Source organism: Canis lupus, chromosome 17 (genome assembly GCF_048164855.1).
Source record: "Canis lupus baileyi chromosome 17, mCanLup2.hap1, whole genome shotgun sequence".
Taxonomy (NCBI): domain Eukaryota; kingdom Metazoa; phylum Chordata; class Mammalia; order Carnivora; family Canidae; genus Canis; species Canis lupus.
This window is the reverse complement of record NC_132854.1, coordinates 57,764,694-57,783,230: the sequence shown is the minus strand read 5'-3', so window position 1 is coordinate 57,783,230 and position 18,537 is coordinate 57,764,694.

The following is an 18,537-nucleotide window of genomic DNA, read 5'->3' as shown; positions in this document are numbered from 1 at the left end:
TGATGATTAGAAAAGTGGGGTGTGCTAAATAGTTTAATTCTCTATTGTAAATATTATTAGTATGATGCTTAAAAATGCTTTCCTCTAAAAATACTGGACTTTGGAGGGACAGTTTCTGTGGAGTTTAAATAAACAAGAGAGAGGTCTGGGTGCTGGGAGCTACTAGGGAAGCGTTTTTATTTGAATTATGATGGCAGTAATACCATGTGGGTTAGTTAGAGGGTAGATAGAGGTAGAGGGTAAATTAGAGGATTTCATATCACCAAGTAAGGAACTGAGCATTTCTTATGCCTGAATATATTTGTCTAATAAAAAAAATCATTTAGGAAGCAAGATTTCATATTTCAGAGTTTGTCTTATATCCGGGCCAGGGAGATTTAATTTTTAATGATAGCTTTTCAATGAGTTCTGGAAATATTAAGTATGGATTTGTACTGATTTGCAAGGGATTGCTAGATCATTCTTCCAACCGGTGTCCTGCTTCCCTGAGGCATTTCCAACTTTAAAGCCATGATTTCTCCTTTTCACTAACTAGATGTGTTTGGTATTGCAGAGGTATTATACTTGCTAAGACACTAGCCTTCCTTCCAACTACTCGGGTGGGTGGTAACCTATAGAATCCCTTGTGTATACTCTATTTTTACTGGGACTGAAGCACTATACTGAGCTTCTGAAATTTCCTCTTATGCACTATAGTGAATAATCTTAGAAATATTTTCACTATTTTTTATTAAGATGGAACACACATTATCATAACCACTGAAGAAATTAGAATAAGCCCTGATAACCAGATGTGTATGTTCCGGAATTTATTATCTTGGGTTCCTAGTACCTTGTAGAAAATATCTACTCTGACAGTGACTTCTAACATCCCCCCCCCCAATCCAGTGCTCCTCTCTTTCCAGGCACATGGGAAGATATACCTTCCTGCTGCCTTGCAGTTGAGTCAGTAATTACTGCCACTGAATTGTGAGCAGAAGAAACACATGTCACTTCAGGGCCAGAACATTCACTTGCTGGTGTATGACCCGCTAGCTCTGCCCATTCCTGGCAGTCATGGTCCCTGAGGCATTATGGAGAAATGGTGGCATTTCTAGATGTAACAACCACATGGAACAAAACTGATCTGCCAATTACACTGGGCATATAGTAGGAGTGACAAATAAACTTTTGTATTTTTGAGTCACTGAAATCTCTGGGATTCTTTATTAGTGCAGCACAATCTAACCTATTCTAACTATCATATGCTTCTTCATGAACAATGGCCTGTGGACAATCTGGCATGCTGTGCATCTTTAAAAAATTTTTAAATTTTCTGTACTTCTTTTATCATGGTAAATATATATCTAATATAAAATTTACCATTTTAACCGTGTTTATGTGTACGGTTCAGTGGCATTAAGTCCCTTGCCATTGGTGTGCGGCTATCACCATCTTCCATCTTCAGAATTCTTTCATCTTCCCAGTCAGAAAATTGGTAGCTGTTCAATAATAATCTTCATTCCTCCCTCCTCCCAACACCTTGTAATCACTCTTCCACTTGCCATCTTTATGAATTTGCTTTTTCTAGGTACCTTATATTAGTGGGTAATATAATATTTATCCTTTTGTACCTGGCTTATTTCACTTAGCATAACATCCTTGAAGTTCACCCATCTTGTAGCATGTTGGTATCTTCTTCCTTTTTTAAAGACTGAATCATGTTCTATCGTGTGTATACAACAGGTTTATTTACCCATTCCCCTCTTGATGGACACTTGGGTTGTTCCCACCTCTTGGCTATTGTGAATAATGCTGTTGTGAACATTGGTGTACAGTCCTTGTTTTAATTTTTGGGGGGTATATACTCAGAAGGAGAATTGTTCACATGGTAATTCTATGTTTAATTTTTTTTCGAGGAAGCACTGCACTGTTTTCCACAGTGGCTACACCATTTTACATTCCCACGAGCAATGCATGAGGGTTTCCCACATAGTTACCAATATTTGCTATTTTCTGTATGTTTTTCAGATTAATTTCTTAAATAATAGCCATCCTAACATGTGTAAAGTGGTATCTTGTGGCTTTGATTCGCATTTTCTTAATGATTACTTTTGTTGAGCATCTTTTTATGGCCAGTTGTATATCTCTTTTGGGGAAATGTCTGTTCAAGTCCTTTGCCCATTTTTGGATCAGGTTGTTTATATTTCTGTTGAGTTTTGCTGCCTATTCTTGTAAATAAAGTTTTAAGGAACACAGCCACTTAATTACATACCTTTTATGGGTGGCATTGTGCTATAACAGCAGAGTTGAATAGTTGTGATACCTCCTGAATAGCCCACAAAGCTTAAAACATTTGCTGTGCTAACTCTTACAGAAAAATTTTGCCAACTGTGGGACATTTGAGCTTCGGTTTCCACTTTCCCCAGGAAGCCTGTCAAGTGTCACTTGTGTCACAAGTGTCCTTGTCACTCTTCCTTTTTCATTCCCTCCACCCTTGACCTCAACATGTGACACTTATTCTATCAGTCAAAGCTGTGAAATAAGGTAACACTTGGGAGTTGAGAAGGAGAACAGATTATAGGAAGGACAATATTTCAAGGACATAAGGTAAACATATGAAAGAGGGACTCTATCTACCATGTTTTGTTTTTTATATTAATATTTATAACCTTTAATGTACAAGGGTACTGCTAGGTACTTTTCATGTATAGCAACATTTAATTATCAGAACATATCTCTGAGATAGGTGTCCTTATTAACCTTATTTTAAACATGAAGGCATTGAGGGTTTTTTGCCCAAAGTTACATTGTAAGTGACTGAGCTAAGATTTGAACTCAGAAGAGTCTAGCTCTAGAGTCTCAGTTTAGCCACTCAGTCACTATGGTGAGCAGAAACAAGTTACACGTGGAAAAAGGGAGCCAACCAGATTGGAGAAGAAGCTGTGTTTGGGGAAGTGGAGGTAGGGAAGGTAAATGTTACAGATTTAAACTAAACTTCAGGTGGCCTTGACTGCCAGGCTGTGGATTTTGGACTTTATTGTGAGAACTTCGGGAGCTTAGATGGTCGACATCAATCTGGAATTGTGAAGAGTTGAAGGCGTGAGGCGAGGTAAGGCAGGGGGAGCGCTTGGAAGGCTGTTGTAGTACAATCTACCGCAGTGAATAGGGCTTCAACTATGATGCTATAAATTTTAAAGTGGATAATAAAAAGTCATGAATCTGTTTTCTTAGAGTAATGACCTCTTAAAGGTATTTCTAGGTTAATTTTAGAGGAGAGTGTAGGTCATCCCTCTCCTTTCTCTCTGTGTCCTTGGCTGGATTTTTCATCTACCATGGAAAATGCTGGGAGATGTGCCATAATAAAATTGGGAATTGGAAAATATCGTCCCCTGAAGCTCCTTTGTCTATGGCAATAGTCATTTGTGATTTTCTTAAGGCTTGTGGGGATTTTCTCAATGCACACAGGGACTGAGAACTTTTATTTGATCTCCTTCTAGTTACTAAAAATTATAATCTTACTTTATTCTATATGACAGATAGGACTCTGTTTATAGTACTTCTAATAGTTTTGCTAGATAAACAGGAGAAAAGGTCTTAATTTATTCTGAAGGGGTCTAGAGCAGGAATAAATCAAACCTTTTTTTTTTTTTTTTTTTTTTTTTTACCACAAATACATATTTGAGACTTGGTGGCCTATGTTCAGAGAGCTTCTGGAAATTTGAACAGTTCAGGAACAAGGTAAACATTTGAGATAATTTTCATGAAGAACCTGTAACAATTGTACCTACCTGTTTGGCTTTATCAGGGTTTGGTTTAGAATATAACACGCACAATACAGTCAGTTCTCATGATTCACAGTAGTCATGTTCCATAAAGTCTCTGTGAACACAGAGTCAGCAAATAATGAATTGTTGCTCCTGGGGGAATGCAGGATAAGTTCCTTGGAGCCTCTAGTCACAATACTTTCAATAATAGATCAATATATGACTTTGTTGTGTATGTGTGTCTGTTTAAAGACACCTTATTTATTTGTTATTTATTTATTTGTTATTTATTTATTTATTTATTTTAAAGGTGTTTATTTTATTTGAGAGAGAGAGACAGAGATAGTGAGAGAGAACATGAATGGAGAGGAGAGGGAGAAGCAGGTTCCCCACTGAGCAGGGAGCCCAACGCAGGGCTCCGTCCCAAGACCCTGTGGTCATGACCTGAGCTAAAGGCACTTAATTAACTGACCCACCCAGGCGCCCTTAAAGCTACCTTATTTAAAATAGATGATGGATTCATGAACATTGAATTAACGGCCAACAGCACTGCAACTCATACCTGAATGAAGCTTATTTAATATATGTGTTTTCTCTAAGAGGCACATCATAGACTTCTGTGCTTAGGAACACTAGACAGCATTTCAGCACTGATTAGGAGCCATTTTCACGTAAAAATGTGAAAGTGTGGCACTAACCAGGACAGCAGGAAGGACACCTAATTTTAGTATGGGAGCTAGAGTAAGAAGGTCGAATGCCAGCGTGTTCGACCTTGGCTGAGAACATGTGCATCAGGTGATTCAAAGTTTTTGCCACTCTGAACATTTTCTTAAATGACTGCAAAAAGCTCCACAAATGTTGATTAGGGAGTTACAAATAAATTTTAGCATGTAAGTCAATTTGAAAATATGGAATCCATGTATAATGAAGATTGACTCTACATGATTAACGAATGGCATTATTTTTATAACCAAAATTCAATTTGGTTAGCAAAGTGCTACCCCATGCTTAAGCCCTGTCTGAGGAAATCCTTGATCCTATGCACGTTGTTCTGCTCTGATTTGTAGGGAGAAAGCATCGGGAGGTAGCAGCTGGACCAGGTGCTTGTCTTGCATGACAGCAGATTCCTTCACCAGTCCAGGTGTGAAAACGCCAGTCGAGTGATGACTAACCCATATGCTCAACCCTAACTAGTGAGAACTCACAACAGACTTAATCTCCTTTTGCCTTCCCCACATCACTTACAACAGTTAGAGCATGTGAAGCACAGATGGTTTTAGTCTTGAGACAGGACTTCCACCCTAGGAGAGTCAAGAACACAAGGAACTGCCAAAGCTAACCTTGCATGTCTCCCAAGACAGGAGCATCAATCAAACAGCCTGCAAAGAAGGATGCTGTTTGATGCAGCTGGGAAACGAAACTCAGGCACAGAAAGGCCAGAAAGTCTAATCTGGGTCCTGCTTATAAACCTTGGTGAATTAAATTCATAGGCGAAAGCCAGAGAGCTAGAAAGAATGATTCAGCTGGTTGATTGTAAAGTTTGATTCAACTTTGAAAGCTTTCCAAGCTGCCCCCACTTGAATAGTGAGAGTATTGGGGTCATTTCAAACTTTGGAAGCAATTGCCGAACAAGGAACCGAGTTCCCAAAGCCCCTATATCCAGGATGTCCTGGTGCTAAGTCATCATCCTGTCCAGGACTATGGACAGAATTCAAGGTCTCACCTTAGACCTGCACTCCTCTGGTACCCAGGGCCCTTATAGCAGTGGTGACGACCCCCGCCCCCCAACCCTTCCCACCTCAGACCTGTCCTCTGTTGCAGGCCCCATGCTTCCAAACCATCTGTGAGGCCCTGTCCTTACTGCTACCTCCCTGCAGGAAAGGCCCAGACTCCTTTGGCTTTATCCTGGTCCTCTTCCCTGCTGCCCTAAATCTTGATTACAGTGCAGCAGTGGGTTCTATCCTTAGAAGTTCTGGGGAATTAGAAGTGACAGCAAAAAGCAAAGCAAGAGGCACTTTCACAGAAGCTGCAGGTATTTTGAGGTTTAGTGTATGTTTCCTAGAATGGGTTGAGTGAGATAGCGGCATTGACATTGGAGCAAACAGATCCTCTCTGGGTATTAGAGGATTTATGCCCAGTGTGGTAATTGGTACCCATAATGGCCTTTCTGCCATTCAGGACACGTCAAATTATGTTCAGACACACTACCAGATAGGACATGGAAGTAAAGGATTTCAGTAGCGATTGTCATAAGAATGGTGAAAATACAGTAAGCTTCAGCACTTTTGGAAAAAGCTTATCTGCAGAATTCAGTTCTATGCAACACTTTATTTCGGGATGATGCTAAGGTCAACAAGACTTAATCAATTTCAGATGATTTGCTTGGCTCACAGCTTTCCGGGTTCGTGCATATTTGTGTTCTAGGGAGAAAGAGTGACGGCAAAGTTTCTCAAATGAGAGAACCCGAATGAAGGAGCACGGCCGAGGCTCTTGGTCAGTCCCCCAACAGCCAGGGCTCACCCTGTTCTTCCAGGATGGATCTGCTGAGGCCACTATCTCAGAATATGTCAGATGATTTTCTGGTCTCCCTTGCAGCTAGGGCTGGGCATGTGACTGACATATGGCTAATGAGATGCAAGGGAAAGTCAGCTAGGAAGCTTCTGGAAAAAGCTTTCCTCCTGGATTAAAACATTTTTTTTTTTTTGAAAAAAGATGGAACATTACAGAGACATATCAGGAAAGTTCTCTGACAGCCCATGTGCCTCCAGCCCCATTCCCCTCCCTTTGCACTGGGTTGTGGTTAAGTCCGCTCTAGCCCTCTTGCACCAAAAATGGCAGGTGGGAGAGATGAGAAGTCTTGATCCTTGATGGCACATTGAGACCTGGAGCCAACCTTGGCATCACCTTTTTTTTTTTTTTTTTAAAGATTTTATTTATTTATTCATGAGAGACACAGAGAGAGGCAGAGATACAGGCAGAGGGAGAAGCAGGCTCTCTGCAGGGAGCCTGATGGTGACTCAATCAGGACCCCAGGATCACCCTCTGAGCTGAAGGCAGATGCTCAACCACTGAGCCACCCAGGCATCCCCTTGACACCACACTTATTCAGATTTCTTGTTATGCGAAAGAAGTAAAACTCCTAAAGAGTTATTCTGGATGTTCTGATAGGTACATCTTTACACTTCCCAACTGATCCACGGACCACATTTGAAAAGTAACGAAACTGAGGGATAAAGTTGCAGAGAAAAACATGTATGTAGTCTGGTTAGAGCAAGTTGTTGATGAGGTCAGGGCTGGGGCTGATTATTTTTTGGGCAGTTTGGCTGGTGCTTCCATTTCATGGCCACCAGCTGAACCCTCAATGCTCTCAACAATAACAGCAATAGCACCACCACCACCGTGGTGATAGCACTCTACTGAGGGCTTACAGTGAATACTGATACTGTTCTAGAACCTTTGTACTTAAGAACTTACTAATGCTGCCAGGAACCCTATCAGGTCTCCAAGGCGGCCCCCAGTGGTCCCCACCTTCTGGTGTTTACACCCTCGCGTCCTCACTCCTCACGCTGTACCAGGGTTGGTTTGTGTGACCAATAGCATAGGGCAGAAGGGCTGGTGTGTCATTCCCCGACATTAGAGGATAAAAGACAGCTTCCCTCTTGGGGAAGAACTGAGGACTCCACCCAGACTGTTTCTTGGTGTTTCTGTAGGCGTGTACTATTTGATCACTTGGGTGGGGTGGTCCCAAGTGTGGAGGAAGTGGTACAAATCCATCATCATCTCCATGAGAAGAATAAGCTCGCCTGCCCATGATGGGTTAGCAGAATCACCTTTCCACATCAAGGACACTATGTCCCCAGGACTCGGCCCACTTAGAGTCACTCTCTTATTAAATCGGTGACTTCAAAATCTAGTGCAGATCCAAAGCCTGAGCTCGGTAGCTCTCCCTCTCTGATATTTGGTGCCTGTAAAGGATTTGGATTTGTATAGAGGACAAAGAAAATGTGTTAAAAATAGGGGTTACACCTTTGGGAGGGATTTGTTTTGTCACAGATTTGTTCCTGCTCCAAGAGGTGGGTTAGCTTGGAGTTCATATTCTTTTCAAATTTGTATTAATTAATTCCCCCTCCCAATAACCTCTGGATGTGTTAGAACGAAAGCTCTTGGCAGGTCGAGGTCCTGGAGGAGATGTCAGACATTTAGAGAAATCATAGAATATTCATCCCAGAGACAATGCACATGGAGGCTCCCATTTACTGAACAGAAGTGTGGCGCAAAATTAAAAACCCCCTTTGTAATAATAAAAATGGTATCATCTTACAGTCCAGCTAGCTCTTTAATTTTTCAGAATATCTCCGCATATGTTGTTTCCTTCCACTCTTAGAAAGTACTTACTCTGTTACAGCTAAGGAAAAGTGACTCAGAGAGGTGAATTGATTTGTTGAGGTCATACAGTAGTAATAGCTTGTTTATTTGGTGCTTACTGTGTCTATTTTCTATTCTAAGCACTCTGCAGATATTAACTCATGTAATCCTAACAACACTTGAGGTAGATTCTGTAGTTAGCCTCATTTTTTTGAGTAAGGACGTAAGGCCCAGAAAGGTTCATTAACTTGCCTAAGATCATATGGCTAGAAAGAAACTGAGTCAGGATTTGGACTCCTGTTGTCTGACCCATGAGGGCTCCCTACCTCCAAACCTCTGCTTGCCACCATGCCACGATGCTAATCACTGGGCTTCTGCATCAACTAGGGGTATAGGCCAGAATCTGAACCCAACTTCACATTCACAACTCTAACATTGATTGCTTTGTTCAAGATGGTAGCCATCTTGTTATAGTCCCAGAAACATAATTTCATGCTAGATGCCCATCCTTTGCTCTAGAAAACTGTTAGCTGGTAAATATGGCCTATCTTTTCTGCTTGTAAACGTGGCCTATCTTTTCTGCTAAGTTGCCTGACACATTGGGTGGAAAGGCCTTCATTCAAATGATAGCATTGGGAACCATCCCATAAACCTTGAGAAATCTGTTGGTCTCACTGTAACTTCTCACTCCCGAGTGTCCCACATGGACCACAGGACTGCTCTGAAGGTGCCAAGTCACATCTGCATGGGTACCTGTCGTTCTTCCCTCTACCTTAGACCTAAATGGAAATCAGGCAGATGTCTTCTGGGGTTTCTTTCCCCAGGCCCCCAACCTGAATTTAGGTCTCAAGATCCTATTCCTCTAGAATGAGAGCTGATATCTCATTCTATAAGAGGGGCCAGCCTCTTACTGCCATCAGTATTTCTTACTGTTGTGCACCAGCCAACTATTTCATCGTGACCTACAAGAGGCAGCATGGTGCTGGGGATACAGTGTGGGCTGAAGGCCAGGTCAGTTGGCCAGAGGTTTTATCCTAAAGGCTCCCTCCCTCCTTCTCCTCTTCCTTGACCTTATGCATATGCAGTAGGGACGGCATCTAAAATGGCTTGTACCCATTTCTCCTACCAGATGTCAAAGGTTGGGCTGTGTTACTCTTCGTGCCTCCTGACATCAAAGACACCAGCAGTTTTGACATCTTAGAGGCCTCCCTAGGGCCAGTGGCTGGAAAATGTTTACACTTATACAGAAAGAGTCAGACTACCTCCTACCTTGTACACATAGTACCTGAGGGCTTACTTTTGAGGACTTTCTCATATATTGTTACATGGGATTCTCACAACAGTTCTGTCAACTAGTTCCATTATTATCTTATAAGATCTTATGAGGTTTCAGGACTTGCCCAAGGGATAACAACAGGATTCAAATGTAGATCTTCTTGTTTTAACTCCAATGCTCTTTTCATGGTGCCACACTGCTCTGCTCATTACCATGCTCTTTCAAGAACTTTTTAGGACATTGTAAAGAAGATCTTATGGAATATCCAGCTACTAACTTTGGGTCACCCAATAATTTAGAGCTAACTGATAATAATATCAGATAATAATTACTGAATGCTTACTATGTGCCAGGCACTGTGCTGAGCACTTTATGTGCATTAAATCTCATTTAAGACTTAACACAAAACCCTCTAAAGCTTTGCTCCTCAAAATCTGGTCTGCAGACCAGAAGCATCGGCATTTCTAGGAACTTGTGAGAAATACAGCCTTCAGGCACTACTCCAGATCTCCTGAATCAAAGCCTGCATTTTACTGAGATCTTAGGCAATTTGTGTGATCGCGGATGTCTGACATGTTCTGCTCTGAGGAATTGCCTCGCCCATTTTATGGGGGAGAAAAATAAGGCTTGGAGAGATTTTAGAAACTTAGATGTCTGTTTAGCATCCAAACCAGGCTGCCTGCCTCCAAAGTCTTGCACATTACAAGTGACTCCTCACCATATTTGAGCCTCAGCCTGCACCCCTATTATAGGGGGATAAAGGTGCGTAAGGGTTTTGGTGTCACTGCATGGAATGAGAGAGAATCATGCGAAGCAGAGCACGCGAAGCATCTTGCCACAGCTAGAAGACAGCTCGGTTTATATTCCGTAAAATGGTCATAATGCCCACCTGGCAGCGTTCTGAGACTCTCCACTGTAATACCTGCAAGGAGCTCAGCCAGGGTTCAACAAATGGTGATTATATTTTATGTGTATAATGTTGTGAAAACTCATGGTTGAGGGCTAACAAGTTTTTTTTTTTTCCCCCACAAATTTCCAAAGCATGATTTCTGCTTGTTTCAAAGGACAAGGACTCCCTCTGTGGCAACCCCCACCCCACCCCATTCCTATAGCAAGAAACCTAAAAGTGAGATAAGCAGGAACAGAAACATCTTATCTACCCAGAGACCTCGGGCTTTTCCTAAACTTATTTGCTTAATAGGAAGAAACCTGGGCCATGAGCAAATGTTGATTTCTGTGTTTTCTAGCAGTATCTCCCTGCTATGGATGTGATTCTAAAAGTATTTCAGCCTATGAATGAATGCCACTTTTTTTTGGGGGGGGGGGTCTTCCTGCATCACATGGCACTTTTCCTTTCTCACCAGAGGATACATCCGTAGGTCTTTCCGAAGTAGCTTCCGGCCGGGAGGTCACACGTGGGCTTGGCATCCAGGGATCTGGCCATTTGGAACTTTGCTAGTGTCACAGATGTGGTTTGACCTCAGGCTGATGACAGCCGGTCTGTCATCCCACTGCATGCTCCTCCCACCCCCACCCCCCACCCCCTGCTTTTGGGTTGCAGCTGGAGCATCTCTTTTGGGGAGTGGCCAGTGGCATTCTTTTCACTAACCACCTTGTGTTGTGTTGCTTGTAAGTCTAGGCTTCTGTTTCCATAGTTCCCATTTCCTTTTTTTTTTTTTTTTTTTTTTAAGATTTTATTTATTTATTCATGAGAATACCCAGAGAGGAGAGAGAGAGAGAGAGAGAGAGAGAGAGAGAGGCAGAGACACAGGCATAGGGAGAAGCAGGCTCCATGCAGGGAGCCTGACGTGGGACTCGATCCAGGGTCTCTAGGACCACACCCTGGGCTGAAGGAGGTGCTAAGCCACTGAGCCACCTGGGCTGCCCTGGTTTGGGTCATAGTTCCCATTTCCATGAGGAGGTGCAGGGTGGTGGCTAATGCACCCTAGTCTCTGGTGACAGACTGCCCACATTCAGATCCTGGCTCTGCGAGTTACTTCACCTTTTTGTGCCTTATTTCCTTTGCCAACAGGGGTAGTAAAAGTACCTACCTGCTTCCTAAGGCTGTGGGAATTCCGATGAATTTAGAACAATGCTTAATATATAGTAAGTATTCAGTAATGGCTCTGGTTATTTTTTCGTCTTTCCCAGGAAACCTGTGACCCAGTCAGGACCTTTTTTGTTTCCCACTTAACCTATGAACACATGGGGGGTCCCCCAATTACAGATTCATAATCCTTTGCATCAAAATGCATTGAAACAAAAGAGACTTTTTTTTTTTTTTTTTTTGAGTAATTCATTTGGTAGTAAAACTTGACCAGGACTGACATGATGGTACCTATGATCTTTATTTATCTGGCCATCCTGCTCTTCTCTCAGGTGAAGACTAACTAGAGCCAAGATTTCTGGGAGAATGTAATAGGGCCTCCAGAATGAGCCATTTAGTGAGTCTCTTGAGAAAATGATTGAAGTGTAGGTTCAGTTCTTGATGGTGTAGGCTCTGGGGTGAGGAGGAAAAGAGCCAAACTCTATCCTCTCCACCAGTGCCTCACTGGGCCCAATGGGGCCTGAGATGCTATATTGCCAATTATGAGGCAGCAAGGGCAGATGTCCACTCTGAGCCAGGTTTATTTTTTTTATTTTTTATTTTTTTCAATGTATTTTTTTTGTTTTTGTTTATTTTTAATTTTTAAATTTTTTATTGGTGTTCAATTTGCCAACATATAGAATAACACCCAGTGCTCAACCCATCAAGTGCCCACCTCAGTGCCTGTCACCCAGTCACCCCCACCCCCGCCCACCTCCCCTTCCACCACCCCTAGTTAGTTTCCCAGAGTTAGGCGTCTCTCATGTTCTGTCTCCCTTTCTGATATTTCCCACTCATTTTTTTCTCCTTTCCCTTTTATTCCCTTTCACTAATTTTTATATTCCCCAAATGAATGAGACCATATAATGCTTGTCCTTCTCTGATTGACTTACTTCGCTCAGCATAATACCCTCCAGTTCCATCCATGTCGAAGCAAATGGTGGGTATTTGTCATTTCTAATGGCTGAGGAATATTCCATTGTATACATAAACCACATCTTCTTTATCCATTCATCTTTCGATGGACACCGAGGCTCCTTCCACAGTTTGGCTATTGTGGACATTGCTGCTATGAACATCGGGGTGCAGGTGTCCCGGTGTTTCACTGCATCTGCATCTTTGGGGTAAATCCCCAGCAGTGCAATTGCTGGGTCGTAGGGCAGGTCTATTTTTAACTCTTTGAGGAACCTCCACACAGTTTTCCAGAGTGTCTGAGCCAGGTTTAGATGTGACTGCCCATCACCCCAGCCCTGACCGCACATGTGCTGACTGCATGTGCATCTTCTCACAAACTGCTGAAGCTCTGATGCTGCCTCTGCCTCCTATTGTCTTCTCCCTCCAGGCACTGGGCACATAGGTTGTCCTTCTAGTTCATGAACTCTGAGTTCAGTCCTGGCTCTGTGACTTGCTATTTGTGGTCCCCCCTACCTCTTCCAGATCCCACTCTCAACTAGCTTATCATCTAAGTCAGGTCTATTGTCAGCTCAGAGAGAGGACCTGACCAGCCCACTAGCTAAATGACTGCTTGCTTCTTATCATTCCCTATTCTACAATCCTGGTTTTCTCCCCTTTTTCTTTTAAAGATTTTATTTATTTATTTATTTATTTATTTATTTATTTATTTATTTATGAGAGAGAGAGAGAGAGAGATACAGGCAGAGGGAGAAGCAGGCTCCATGCAGGGAGCCTGATGTGGGACTCGATCCTGGGTCTCCAGGACCATGCCTTGGGCTGAAGGAGGTGCTAAACCACTGAGCCACTGGGGCTGCCCTCTCCCCCCTTTCTACTGAGCACTTACTCATTATCTAGTATTGTCGGATCTGTTGGTCTATCTTTTCATTGTCTCTCTTCCTGCATAGGATGCAAGTTCCTTAAGTGTGGGGGCTTTGCCAGTCTTATTCGTTATTGTATTTCCAGACTCTGGAACAGTGTCTGACACATACAGTTGTTGATAAATAAATGAATTGATGAATGGGAAACCCATCCTGGAAGACTCTGTGTCTACTTTATACAATGGCATCTGGAGAGCCAGATTCTATTCCCGCCCACCCCCCAACCCTGACTGTTCTGATGAGCATGAAAATCCTGCTAGTGTCACGGAAAGCAAACCTTAGGCAACTCCAACCTGAATAATTGAGGCTCAAGGAAAAAGTCATATGTTGTAGAGCAGTTTCTCATAGTGGGGGTTGCAGATGGAGTATGGAATAGACCCAGGATTTGGGGTGGTGGGTTTGTGGGGATTCAAGTGTACTAGTAAAATGTTGTTCCCTTTTAAGAAGAAGAATCTCAAGCAAATAGAGCAAAGTGTTAAGATTTGATAAAGCTGGGTAGAAGATGCATGGATATTTGGTATAAGGTTCTTTATAGTTTTATCATTGTTTGAAATATAACAAACCTTATGAAATAGGTATTTTTATTAGGAAGAGGAAGATCAGTGCCTGTTACCCAGTCACCCCCACCCCCCACCCACCTCCCCTTCCACCACCCCTAGTTCGTTTCCCAGAGTTAGGAGTCTCTCATGTTCTGTCTCCTTTTCTGATATATCCCACTCATTTTTTCACCTTTCCTCTTTATTCCCTTTCACTATTTTTTATATTCCTCAAATGAATGAGACCATATAATGTTTGTCTTTCTCTGATTGACTTACTTCACTCAGCATAATACCCTCCAGGAAGATCTATTTTTATTAGATCTAGGAAGTTAGATTCCTCTCTGTCGATAGGGGTAGTTTTACTGAGAGGTGAGTGGAATTTATGATGGAAACTTACAAAAAAGAAGTGATTGGGAGAGAGGGAAGCAGGACCGCCAGGGTAGGGCAACCAGGTTAGGATCCTCTTGTGAAGGTCTGATTTCCTTGAGGACTCTAGACTCTGGGTATAGTTAGTGAGAATTAACCTCTTCTTCTCTCACGTTGTAATTCCCTTTAAAAATTTGTCCTAACCCTCTAATGAAGAAATTCATGTATGTACAGCCTGTTATGGCATTCTGGGAGATGAAAGAGAGTAGTAAAAAGAAAACGGACTCTTGTTCTCCTTTTCCCTTGCATCTTGAAGAGGAAGCTTCATTCTAACTGAGTAGATGCAGTTGGAATTTCCATGTGTGGCCATTGGGACTGTGAGCAATTGGAGCTGGGAGAGATGGGGTATGAATCCTTGACACTGAAGATTGCTCCTGAGTGGCCACTTAGAGGTGTGTCAAGCTGTGTGCTTGTCCCCATATATTAATAAGACCTGGAATGCAACCAAAAAATGCAAGTAGACACCTGAGTTGTATATGAATAATAGGATGTCAAATGGAATGTGAAATTCTTGCAATTTGGATGAAGCCCAAATCTAGAATAGAATGCAAGTACCCTTACATTCTAAAGACAAGTGAAAGACATATCTAAACTAGTCTTATTAAAGATGATAAATATGAGCCAACAAGTAACATCCCACTTCACCTGTTTTTGCTCATCAAAAAAGAAAAGACATTTGAAAGGATTTTATTAAAAGAAATCCATACAAATGGAGAACTCTTTGGCTCCCCCGCTCCCAGGGTATTCCCAACACCTCTCCACTTCCTAAGTGGACTGCTATAGGGACTGGCAATGCCTATAGAAGAGGGTGCTGGTCTCTTAGTCCTAGCAGAGGCCTGGTAGTTAGTGTTAATGATTGGGATGGGGCATGGAGAAAGAGGGCTGGGCAACTTCATGTGTCCCTGTGAATCAAGAGTGAGACTGATGCTTGCCTCCTGCCTAGAGAGTTCTGAAGCAGCAAGGTTGTCTGGAACAGCCCTCAGAGGCAGAGGATGGGGGTGGAGAAGGAGAGCACTGCATCTGGCCAATCTATAATGATGTTTGAGTTCCCATGGCCATCACCAGTAGAAGTTAACAGGGCACCAGCCATCTTGGAGGGATCCTCCTCCAAAGGCCACCTGCAATGAGAGAGAGACAGCAACAGCTAGAGGCTGAGGTTGGACTGAGGAGGACAGGAGATGAGATTAAAAGAGGCTGTCCAGAGAGCCCAGGGCTGAAGTCAGAGAACTGGGCAGTGCTGAGTTCAACACAGCTGGTGGGGAGGCTCTGCAGGATTGGCACCTATATACTTGAGGGCTTGATTTCTGGCTATGGTGATCTCAGAGAGGGAAACTTCTGTAGTTTCCTCCCCTTACCCCCATCTCCCTGAGTCTCTAAGTAGACAAAGATGGGAAATGAAAGGTGGAAAAAGTATGAGTGACCAGATCACGTACCCTGGTACCTATGCCAGGTGTTTGACCCATGGGCCAGAACTGGATTAGGGAGAAGGAAGAAATTATAAATAAGATATGATATTGCTGTTTTGATATGATTCTACTGCATTTTTTGGTAACTGAGAGTGAGTCTTAAAGCGAATTAAAGTGATGACACCTGTCTGAGATATCGTGGGGCAAGGGGGGTGGTGAAGGGGGACGGGAAGCTTTGATGTAGCATGCCAGTAACAGGAGAAAAATAGAGCTGTTTCCTGATCGTGTCTTATTGTAATCATATAATAAACCACAAAGAACTTGGCACAGGGTCTGGTAGATGGCAAGTTCTTGGTAAATGCCAAAAGGCAGTTACGACCATCATTTTTATCCTCCCTTGCATTGCAAATGAGTCAGGTCCAAATAACCACTCTGCAGACTCAGAGGACATGGGGTAACAGAGCAAAGCAGTATCTGACAGCCAGTGTAAAAATCCAAGAAAGTATCAGTAATCGAATCACACTTTAAAGTTCGCCCTCAGATCTACTTGCTGGAAAATGCCAAAGAAAGAAAGAGGAAAGATGAAATCTTTTACATTTGTGTTGAATAAATGTGCTGTCCTTCCCAAGGGAGAAGAAGGCTGTCGCCCAACCTTGAGTGACATATTCTAGATGGTATCTCTAGAAAGGTCTCTTGATGGAAGCCTTCAGGGCATTTCAGCAGGTTGGGATTGGAGTACGTTTTGGGTCTGGTTTTCAGACAATCTGTGGGCCTTGGGATTGCACGGCATGGGTCCATTCCTGTTCCTCTGACTTTCATGTGGAACTAGTCCAACTGTGTTTTGATATCCAATCATGTCATTTTGCCATGGCCTAACCCTAGAAGTGGAGAAAAGCCTTAAATATAAGCACTCACTTTGCGGAGAATCTGGAAGGCACATCAAAACTCGTAAACATAGATGAACATAGGGAAAGCATCGGTGGTAGAAATTTATGCTAATCCCAAAATGTCAATTGCTTCAATCCTTACCAACCATCTTCTTTGAGACCCTAAATGCTTCACAGACTAGTTTGAGTTCTATTTTTGTTTCTTGCTAACCTAATATTTGGGGATGATGAGAAGCACTGAAATGGAAAGAAAATAGGTAAAGTAATGGGGCAGGAGAGTCTAATCCATAAACCGGATTGAATGCTTTGGCATTAGCTATAAATACTGTTTTGTAATTATGTCTCATTGTCTGGGTGATTTATATGGACACTCTGTGAAGTATGAGAGGAGAGATGTACCTTGTACCTGTTTCGCTTCCTCTTTGGATTTAGCTCTGTTAATAATAAAGCTTGTAAAACTCAAGAAAATTACCACTGACACAGAATTATAGAAGGTACAAGGGTATTGGGTAGGTATAAATTTTAGGCAATCAAGACCACATTTGAAAGAATCCTTTGTTAGATCAGAGCATTTCTTGGAATAACACACTATTGAGATTTGCCATGATTGATTCTGAGAATCTTGGGGCCACTTTTTTCTACTATTATTAGGGGAAAAAAACCCATCCAAGAAATCAATATGGTCAAGCAGAACCTGTACAGAACAGTTTAACATATCCTCCTTGGGAAAGAGCTTATTTTTTATTTTTATTTTTGAAATAGCTTATTTTTTTTTAATTTTTTTAAATTTTTATTTATTTATGATAGTTACAGAGAGAGAGAGAGGGAGGCAGAGACACAGGCAGAGGGAGAAGCAGGCTCCATGCACCGGGAGCCCGATGTGGGATTTGATCCCGGGTCTCCGGGATCACGCCCTGGGCCAAAGGCAGGCGCCAAACCGCTGCGCCACCCAGGGATCCCGAAATAGCTTATTTTTAAATCACAGGAATACTTTGCTCTTTTGAGTGCTGACCCCACCTTTATTTTAGATGACCTGAGACAATAATTTGACAAAAAAAATTTCTTCAAATACATGATGGAAATTGACTCACTAATGTGAAGACAGACATGTTAGGAAATAGAACTCTCTAAATTCAGTGATTCTGTTATTCCACCACAACCCATGTACCTGCCTCCACCTGTGTTAGCTCTCTACCCTCACTGAGACTTCCACACTTTCCCCTTCCTATTCTTTTCACTTGTTCATCATACACTACCCTGCTCATTTATCCATTCATTAGGTAGCTCCTTGTTCATACATTTAATTTGCTATATAGCTCCCCATGTATCTCAGTCACTTGATACACATTTCCACTCAGTGCCACCAGGCAGCATGCTGCGAGGTGGCCAGATGGATGAGAATAGAAAAAGCATCAGGACAGAAATGGCATGTACCCTATCCTTTACAACCAAGCCTGAACAAATACGAAAAAACTTCAATCAAATCCAGGCTGGTGTCACTACCTAAATAATTGGCTTGGATCACAAAAGGGCAAAGACACCCTCATCTTGACTGACCTATGGATCTGGTCTCCGTGTAAGAAAAACCAGCAGTTGGCTATAATTCCCAAGGGAATTTGCAAGAGATAGGCAGGTATGTGAAATTGCCTAGCTTTTAGAATTCAGGACCACCGTTCTAGTTCCTTTCTCTAGAAGAGTGGTAGAGGGGTGATTGAGGGGAAGGTAGAGTTAGTGGAAAGACTGAGCAATAGGATCTGGTTGATTCTATGGAATGGGAACAAAATATAAAATCTGTGGCTATATTTAGGACCCCCCCCTACTACTGGATATTCAGATTTGAGATAGGAGATAACTAGGAGGTTCCTAATTTGATTCTAGCTGGACTCCTCTTGCCCCATGGCCAAGCCTCCAGATGATTGACTTAGTATATTTATAGTTGCTTCTTAAGGGAAAGATCTGTGCCTTACCAGTTCT